This window comes from Coenobita brevimanus, chromosome 104, assembly GCF_032717465.1.
Source record: "Coenobita brevimanus isolate Jiangsu-jjx chromosome 104, ASM3271746v2, whole genome shotgun sequence".
Taxonomy (NCBI): domain Eukaryota; kingdom Metazoa; phylum Arthropoda; class Malacostraca; order Decapoda; family Coenobitidae; genus Coenobita; species Coenobita brevimanus.
In genome coordinates this window covers 55,028-62,588 of record NC_137057.1, presented here as the reverse complement: position 1 = coordinate 62,588, position 7,561 = coordinate 55,028, and the positions used below count along the sequence as shown (strand labels likewise).

The 7,561-nt window shown below is 32.7% G+C and overlaps 1 long non-coding RNA gene and 1 pseudogene across 1 annotated transcript; one reads left to right on the top strand and one right to left on the bottom strand.

Moving 5' to 3' along the window:
• The first annotated feature begins 304 nt into the window (after nt 1-304).
• LOC145415939 (uncharacterized) lies at nt 305-1,100 on the top strand. The gene is made up of 2 exons (XR_013900185.1): nt 305-377; nt 413-1,100. It is a non-coding gene; the product is annotated as an uncharacterized LOC145415939 (long non-coding RNA).
• A 1,262-nt stretch (nt 1,101-2,362) lies between these two features.
• On the bottom strand, nt 2,363-3,496 carry LOC145415917 (cytochrome b pseudogene; annotated as a pseudogene).
• Nucleotides 3,497-7,561: the final 4,065 nt, after the last annotated feature.

Genomic DNA, 7,561 nt, shown 5'->3' with positions numbered 1-7,561 from the left:
ATCACTTAAAATTCTTAAAAGTAAATATAAGAAATTGTATCTTGTGTATAATAGGTTTTCAAAATTAGATCTCTAAATATTCATCCCCCCAAAAAGATAGCTAATTTTAAGAAAAAGTTTTTGTTGCAATAAAATTTTTAACTTAATATTAGAGGTGATATGCCAATCGGGCTTTTATATCTGGTTTTCTAAGAAATAAATTTAATTTACGTGCTTAGCTACTTAGCTTGTGCAATTAAGAAGATTAGGGTAGAGCTTTTTCTTCCAAAATGAAGAATTATAGAACCCATAAATAGATACTCATAAAAGTAGGCTTAAAAGTAGCCATCTTTTCCAGGTTTTTCAACCAATATAACAAAATGTTTTAAATTTTACAGGTTCTTTATATAACAAAATGTTTTAAATTTTACAGGTTCTTTATATCAAGTATTAGAAAATTAACTTCATCTTAATTTGTTTAGCTACTATGAAATCATTAGTAAAATTTATATGTTAAAATATTTTTTATTATAAATAAAAAATTTTAAATATTGAAAATTTATTAAAGGAACTCGGCAAATATTATTTCCGCCTGTTTAACAAAAACATGTCTTTGTGAAGATTTACACAGTCTGGCCTGCCCACTGAATTATTAAAGGGCCGCAGTATTTCTGACCGTGCGAAGGTAGCATAATCATTAGTCTTTTAATTGAAGGCTTGTATGAAAGGTCGAACGAGGAATATACTGTCTTAAAAAAAATGAATTTAACTTTAAAGTGAAAAGGCTTTAATATTTTAGAAAGACGATAAGACCCTATAAATCTTTACATCATATTTAGTATTAAGCCAATTTATTAGTGTAAGGAAAAATACTAAAAAAATGTTTTGTTGGGGCAACAAAGATATAAATAAACTAACTGTTCTTACTTTTAAACAAAGATTTCTGATAATAAATTGATCCTTTTTAAAGATTAAAAGATTAAGTTACTTTAGGGATAACAGCGTCATTTTTCTTGAGAGTTCCCATCGAAAGAAAGTTTGCGCCCTCGATGTTGAATTAAAATTTCTCCATAATGCTGCAGTTATGAAAGAAAGTCTGTTCGACTTTCAAAATTTTACATGATTTGAGTTCAGACCGGAGTGAGCCAGGTCGGTTTCTATCTTCAAGAAAAAATAAACTACCTTAGTACGAAAGGATTAGGTAGTTAAAATAATTTTATTAAATATGAACATCACTTTCACCTAAGCAATTAATTTTGTATTTCAGTTCAATGAAACTTATAAACAAGGTTTATAAATAGTTCAAGCTAACTATTTTGTGTTCACAGTTATCGTTGTAAACTACCTAGTCGTAATTATCTGCATTTTAGTTGAAGTTGCCTTTGTAACGCTACTGGAAAGAAAAATTTTAGGATACATTCAAATTCGGAAAGGACCCAATATCGCAGGATTCCTGGGATTACTCCAACCATTTGCCGACTCTGTAAAATTATTCACTAAAGAGCAAACAATACCGACTATATTCAACTTTCTACCATACTACCTATCCCCCGTCTTCAGATTATCTCTTTATTAGTTTGAGCCATCTTACCTTACCAAACCGGATTAGTACATTTTAACAAAGGAGTTTTATTCTTTTTATGCTGTCTAAGCTTAGGAGTCTACTCAACTATAAGAGCTGGATGAACTTCAAATTGTAAATACTCAATACTTGGAAGACTACGGGCTGTCGCTCAAACAATCTCATACGAAATTAGACTTGCTTTTATTCTTTTATCCTTTATCTTTCTAACTGCTGGGTTCAATATAGAACTTTTCACTCGCTTTCAAAAAGATATTTGAATAATTTGATTTACATTACCCCTATCTTTAATATGATTCGCCTCTTGTCTAGCAGAAACATACCGCACCCCATTTGCCTTTGCTGAAGGTGAGTCAGAACTAGTATCAGGATTCAATATCGAATACAGAAGAGGAGGATTTGCTTTAATTTTCATAGCTGAATATGCAAGAATTCTATTCATAAGAATATTATTCGTATTAATTTTTTTAGGAGCCGACCCATGTAGATTACTCTTTTATTTCAAATTAGTTCCAATTGCCTTTGTTTTTATTTGAGTTCGAGGAACTCTACCACGTCTACGATACGATAAACTAATATACTTGGCCTGAAAAAGATTCCTCCCAGTTTCCCTTAACTATCTAATATTTTTCATAGGAGTTAAATTATTTTGCTTTTCTTTAATAATCTAACTAGGGAGTAGTTTAATAAAAATTTTAGTTTTGGGAATTAAAGACAAGGTAAGCACCTTCTCCCTAAGATACCTAAGAACCGATATCATCTAATGCTTTCAAAACACTTGTTTTTTTTAACTAAGCAATCAATCTAACATTTTATCTCACCACATTGCTGCCAGAGGCATAATCAAATAAAACCTAAAATAGGAAATTGTTAAAACCTGACCCGTAATAATATAAGGATCTTCAACGGGACGAGCCCCAATTCAAGTCAATAAAACAACTACAGAAACCAAAAACCATAATAAAATCTGATTTAACGGATAAAATCTAAGACTACGAAATTTTGAAAAATGAGTATAAGTAAGAATCATAAGAATTGCCACCGAAAGCATCAAAGAAATTACACCTCCCAATTTATTAGGAATGGACCACAAAATCGCATAAGCAAATAAAAAATACCATTCCGGCTGAATATGAGCTGGAGTCACTAAAGGGTTAGCAGGAATAAAATTGTCCGGATCCCCTAAAAGATAAGGATGAAGCAAAGTAAGCAATACAAGAGCCATTAACATAACCAAAAACCCAACAATATCCTTAAAAGTGAAATAAGGGTGAAAAGGAACCTTATCTACTTGCCTTAAAACACCCAAAGGATTATTCGCCCCAGCCTGATGAAGAAACAAAATATGAACCAAAGTTGCAGCAGCAATTACAAACGGAAACAAAAAATGAAAGGTGAAAAAACGAGTTAAAGTGGCATTTTCTACAGCAAATCCTCCCCAAATCCACTGAACCAGAGAAGTACCAATATAAGGAATTGCTGAAAACAAATTATTAATTACAGTTGCACCCCAAAAAGACATTTGACCTCATGGTAAAACATAACCTAAAAAAGCTGTCGCCATTACCAAAAAAAAGAATTACAACACCTACTATTCACGCATGAAAAATCATGTAAGAACCAAAATACATCCCTCGACCAATATGAAGATATAAACAAATAAAGAAAAAAGATGCCCCATTGGCATGTAAAGTCCGCAATAATCACCCATAATTAACATCTCGTTGAATATGAGCTACCCTAGAAAATGCCAAATGAATGTGCGCTACATAATGCATAGCAAGAAACAAACCAGTAACAATTTGAAAAAAACAAACACAGCCCAAGCAATGACCCAAAATTCCAAAAAATGGAAATATTTCTTGGAACTGGTGTATCAACTAGTGCGCCGTTAGCAATTTTTAACAATGGCTGAAACTTACACAGTGGTGTTATCGTAAGTTATTAACCGTAAGGGACTAGAAGACGAACTCATCACCTTAACAACTACAAACAATGTCAAAAGCAAATAACTAATAATAAACCTCGTAATTATGGCCCTAGGTTCATTATAAATAGTCCTTACATTTATAGCAGAATTTCTAATGTCAGAATACTTAGATAAAAAAGTTGTAGTTGACTCTCCAATCTTATTTGCTATCATTACAGGATCAACAAAAATTAAAAAAAAATCTGATAATTAATGCTAGAAAAAAGATATAAAAAAAATCTCTCCTAACCTTAAACTGCTCATTGGCTGCTAAAGATGCAACATTAATAAACAACACTAACATTCCACCCAAAAAAATCAAAAATGAAATATAAGAAAACCAATAACTCTTAGCAAATAACCCCGTAGTAATTGAAATTAAAACTGTTTGAATTAATAGTACAAGACCTGTTGACAAAGGATGAATCAAACGCATAAAAATCAAAGAAAAAATAATAAAAGGAAGACCATACATTATCACCCCAGTCTCTTGGTGTTTTAAGAAAAAAATTTCATTACTGGTTTACAAGACCAGAGTTTTATTTAAACTATTAAAACTAATGTTAACTTTAAATAACTTGTTCTTATTTATTGCATTCATTATAATTTTTAGAGGACTATGAGCTTTCGCTTCAAACCGAAAACATTTATTAAACACCCTCTTAGGATTAGAATTCATTATACTCGAAATCTTCTTCTTAATATCTAACTGCCTTTCCTCGATCGGAAACGAATTATTTTTCTCTCTATTCTTTCTAGTCCTAGCAGCCTGTGAAGGAGCCCTGGGTCTAGCTCTCCTAGTCTCTATTGTTCGCTCCCACGGAAACGACTACTTCAGAGCCTTTAATAGATTAGAATGCTAAAATACCTATTTATACTTCTTATATTAATGACATTCTTAAAGGACTGATCCTTAATTCAAACAGGAATCTTAGCTGTATCATTTTTATTCGCCATTTTATACAATCACGACTTTTTTATATACAACTTAGGATTCAGGTTAGGCACAGACTACCTAAGCTACATTTTAATCCTACTAAGCATCTGAATCATGGCACTTATTATTATATCTAGAGTAAAAATTATATTCACCTCGAATTTTCCCAGACTATTTTTATTAGTTAACTTAGCTCTATTAATCTTTCTAGTATTGACTTTTAGATCCATAAACTACCTATTATTTTATATCACCTTCGAAGCTTCCCTAATCCCGACCCTCATTTTAATCCTAGGCTGAGGATACCAACCTGAATTAATTCAAGCGGGAGTTTATATACTATTCTACACCCTATTTGCATCCCTCCCTCTCTTAGCCTCTTTACTTTACATTTATAAAACAAACGGAACCCTTACTATAGGAGCTTTTTACCAAATAATTAACCTAAGAGTCCTATCTTTTATTTGATTCATTTCCTCTATTATAGCTTTCATTGTAAAACTACCTATATACCTATTTCACTTATGACTACCTAAAGAGCACGTTGAAGCCCCCGTACCAGGATCAATAATTTTAGCCGGAGTTTTACTAAAATTAGGAGGCTACGGCTTAATACGAATCTTACCCTTATTTTCCGAAGTAAACAAAAACCTGAGATGATTATGAGTCGGGCTCAGAATTCTAGGAGGATTCTTTGTAAGTATTATCTGTCTACGACAAGTAGACATAAAATCCCTCATTGCCTACTCTTCCGTCGCCCACATAAGATTAGTGCTTTGTGGACTCTTAACTTTAGGATGATGAGGAATAAACGGTGCTGTTGGTGTAATAGTAGGTCATGGTCTATGTTCTTCAGGGCTGTTCTGCCTTGCAAACATAGTGTACGAACGAACTGGAAGACGAAGTCTCCTAATCAACAAAGGCTTATTAAACTTATTACCAAGAATGGCGCTATGGTGATTTTTACTGAGAATCAGTAACATGGCCGCACCACCTTCCATTAATTTATTAGGAAAAATCAATCTAATTATAAGAATCATTAGCTGAAACAAACTAACCGCTTTAAGAATTAGATTACTATCTTTTTTCAGAGCAGCTTACACCCTCTATCTATACTCACTTAGACAACACGGCGTATTTTCCAGATCTCTTTACTCTTGTTGTTCAGGAAAAGTACGAGAATGCTTAGTTTTAAGGCTTCATTGAATTCCCCTAAACATTTTAATTCTAAAAAGAAACCTAATTATACCTAATCTTTAATCAAACTTCTTTAATCCCACTCTTATATATCATAACTCTGTTCCAACTTAGCCCGTTTGGGTAGTTTATTACTAAAACGTTAGTTTGTGGAGCTAAAAAATATAAAGATTTTATCCTAAAACATGATTTGAAAATTTTCAATACACCTAACAAGAATAGTTTTCTTAATATTTTTCTCTCTAATCTCATTATTCATATCTCTTCTATGTCTATTTGACAAAACATGCTACGTTATCAAATGAGAAATCCTAACAATCAACTCATCCTCTATCGTTGCAACATACATTTTCGACTGAATATCCTTAATATTCATAGGATTCGTTATATTCATTTCAGCAATAGTACTTTTTTACGGAGGGAGATACATAGAAGGAGACCCCAACCTAGACCGATTTATATACTTAGTTCTAGCTTTCGTTTTATCCATAATTTTCCTAATTATCAGCCCTAACCTAATTAGCATTCTTTTAGGATGAGACGGTCTAGGATTAGTATCCTATGCTCTAGTAATTTATTATCAAAACGAAAAATCCGCAAACGCCGGTATACTAACCGTTTTATCTAATCGAGTTGGAGATGTAGCAATCCTTTTAAGAATTGCCTTAATATTTATTGAAGGAAACTGAAATTTCATTTTCCATTTATTTTACCTAGATTACAACTTCACGCTATTAATAAAAAGACTTATCGTCATAGCAGCAAATAACTAAAAGATCTCAAATTCCATTCTCTGCCTGACTCCCTACTGCCATAGCCGCCCCAACACCAGTATCAGCACTGGTTCACTCCTCAACCCTTGTTACAGCTGGAGTTTACCTTCTCATTCGATTTAGACCCGCACTATCCGAAACAATTTTACCAACCCTACTATTATTTAGCTCCTTAACAATATTTATATCAGGGCTAGGAGCTAATTTCGAATATGATTTTTAAAAAATTATTGCTCTATCCACCCTTAGCCAACTCGGAGTAATATTCAGAATCCTATCCCTAGGATTCAAAGACCTTGCATTCTTCCATCTTCTTACTCATGCGTTATTCAAAGCTCTTTTATTTATATGTGGTGGGGCCATAATTCATAATGTAAAAGAATATCAAGACATTCGACTCATAGGAAGACTTGTAACGTCTATACCACTAACTTGCATATGCATAAACCTCGCAAACCTAGCGTTAAGTGGAACCCTCTTTCTAGCAGGATTTTACTCTAAAGATTTTATCCTAGAAGTTGCTTTTATAAGATGAATCAATACCGTAATTTTATTCCTTTACATCTTCGCAACTATATTAACAGTATGTTACACTTTCCGCTTAATTTTCTGCTCTAAAACCGGAAAATTTAACTTAGCTAGATTTAGAAACATTGACGACTCATCCTCTATCATAACTTCCCCTATACTACCTCTTAGAAGAGGAGCTATCCTTAGAGGAGCATTACTATCTTGATTAATCTTTCCTGAATCCTACGTTATTTGCCTTTCCCCCCTTATAAAAAAAATCTAGTATTAACAATCAGAATCCTTGGAGGACTAATACTCAACATCATAAACGTAAATTTCAAGTTACTCACTCAATTCTTACCCATTAGTAGTATTTTCAGGCTCTATATGATTCCTACCCTTCATCTCCACTTTTAACCTATCCAAATCTAGCCTTAAGTTAGGCCAAAACTACTCTAGAATAATCGATAAAGGATGATCCGAAATTAGAGGAGGTCAAGGAATCTTCCAAACATTAATAAATTCATCCAAACTCCATCAAACAATTAGTGACAGGAACTTTAAATCCTTTATAAAAATCTTCCTAATCCTAACCCTCATACTTTCATTCTTTA